Genomic DNA, 2,591 nt, shown 5'->3' with positions numbered 1-2,591 from the left:
ATTATAAATGTTAAATTTATTAAAATATATATTAATTTGACATATTATAAATGTTAATGAGTTTTAATGAAGAAATATGACTACCTACAAATTCTGTCAGTGTTACATTTTTTGCGTTCATTTTTTTCTAATTAATAATAATATTTACTTTCTAATATATTCATCTTGTGCTAAAATACAAAAATTTTATAGATCTTTGAAACATATAAAATGTGTTAAACTTAATACAAATTTTTCAACTGTGTGTAACATCGTACTTAAGACACACACACACATTCTTAAATATTGTATATTACACACACGCGCGCGCACAATTGTAAATACTGGCCGTGATGTTGAATCTCGTTTTTAATAGAATTTAAAAAAATAAAGAAACATCGTCTCGATGATTCATTCTTTTTCACTTCGTCCAAAGGTGTCGATTTTTCTCGTTAATCCGGATCGTAACTTCTTTTTTTTTTTTCGACAACCGACAAGCATAACCGCAAGACGGTTCGTTACGTGAAAGTGAAAGAGAGGGAAAACCTCTCCTCGCTAATTAAACCGCTCGCGTTATGTCCTAATCTTTTATTTGCCGGCTGTCTTGCAAGCGTATCAATTAAATCCGAGGTCAAACGGGCGCGGTTACCAGCGTGCATCACGTGCGCAGTTGTACACGCGTCTGTTAATTATATGAGCGTGTCACTGACGTAATCCGTTAAGGTTTCTTCCCGTGCTTATTTTTCCGTTCCTCTGTGAATCGAGAGCCGCGCGCGCGCCCGCGCGGAATTATCGCGGGAACGTTAACGAGACCTTTTTTGACGCGACGAGAAAAAAATTCGTAGACGCTAATTTCCGATTGCCCGAATACTGAAAAACAACAATGGGGACAAGTTACTATCGCGATCTTGAGTACGATCGTGAGGGCGGCGCGATGCATTTTGAAACGTCAAGCGTGTGCAGTTTCTTGAAGTTTTGCGGCAATTAACAGTCGACGGCGAATAACAAACTGAATTTAATTAATTGCATAACTGCGAACGGAGGCGGTCCCCACCGTCTGCCCCTCTCTCTTCCCCTTTCCGCCGCTACCGTGCCACCCAACCCCCACACACTTCTAATCGAAGCGGGGTACATATTGTTGCACCCGTTGCGCTCTACCCCCTCATCATCCCCACCGGCAATTAATTATAGCATTCCAGGTTAGCCCGGGAATTAATTACGTCCAGAAGTTGGACGCTGGCGAGGGGATCGTTAGAAATCGTCCTTCGTTAGAGTTAGGTGGGCATGGGTCCAGGTAATTATTGATGGCCTCCTATCAGCTCGCTCATTGTGCCGATAACGCGCCAATCGAATTTAAGAGACCCGGGAAAGAGAAGATCGCAGGCACTTTGGATTTTTTTCAAAGACTCCACATAACTAATGCTGAACACGCGAGCGCGTTACTGGGAATTAATTTCGCGGTACTCGAGGTAATTGTAGTGTCAGAAAAACATAAGCAATAAGCGAACCGGCTAATCACGTCCTCTAAATATCCTCAAGTCATTTCTTGGGGACAATAAGAATCTTCTTTCTCGAAGAATTGCGTCGTGTGAGGTTTTTGTGTTTCTAACTTTTTTTACGCCCGATTGAAGGCGATTCTTCATCGTTTGTGTTCTTATTGCTTACGTTTTTCGATGTGCCACCGATTTCGTCGACAAAGGCTGAGCTAGGCTTTATCGATTCGAGATCACAATTTTCCTTAATCTCAAAACACGGAACGAAGATATCAGCGTATATAAATATGACGAAGGAGGCGATCAACGGTACTTCTTCGCAGCGAATAAACACAGCACACTGCGCTTTATCAGACGCCTCGGGAACTCCGTTGATGATGACGCGGACCACTTGTCCATCTACTCCTTAATCCCTTCTGCTTGTTAACATCGCGCTATGCTCCGCTTGCGGAACATTGCCGGGGAGACAAAAAGGGGATCGTTAGCGCTTGTGCGGCTGTGAAATACGGGTGTACGTGCTTCGAGCTTGTGAGCCCTGTGAGTATTTCGAATATATAGCATCCAACCTTTAATCCGACGTAGAGTCTTTTTCAAAACCCGAAAATTCCGCCGCCCTGTCGGCAATCAGGAAACGAATAAGGATAAATTCACCGTTAACGTCATGGCTCTGAGATTCTTTCGAAGCAGATCTACGCCGCGGAATCGCCGATAATGAGCCATTCGCAAAAGCAACAGGTTTAAAGAACAGATTTATACACTGACGCGCGTCCCGTCCTGTTAATGAGCAAGCGATATCACGTCATTACATGATGACATTACGCGAGTTGTACAAGAGCGTCAAATTTCCTTCTCAGGTACAGGCGCGTCCGCGTGACGGACGGCGGGGTGGGAAAAAATAAAAAGAAAGAGGAAAGTAGGGGAGAATGAGAGAGGGAGAGAGAGGGAGAGAAGGATCCGGCGTGAGACAGATGAGGGGTTGCGCACGAGGGTGGATCGGTTGACACACTGGCGAGGCAATTATTATTGTGAGTGGTTGGCGACGGGACTCCGATGATATTTTATTTAAGAAACAATCGGGTAATAGCTCGCTTCAAGAGGATAGATAACGCCGCGAGCGCG

The sequence above is a fragment of the Trachymyrmex septentrionalis genome, unplaced genomic scaffold (assembly GCF_001594115.1).
Source record: "Trachymyrmex septentrionalis isolate Tsep2-gDNA-1 unplaced genomic scaffold, Tsep1.0 scaffold19, whole genome shotgun sequence".
Lineage (NCBI taxonomy): Eukaryota > Metazoa > Arthropoda > Insecta > Hymenoptera > Formicidae > Trachymyrmex > Trachymyrmex septentrionalis.
The sequence above is the reverse complement of the archived record's forward strand: the minus strand, read 5'-3'. Positions refer to the sequence as shown.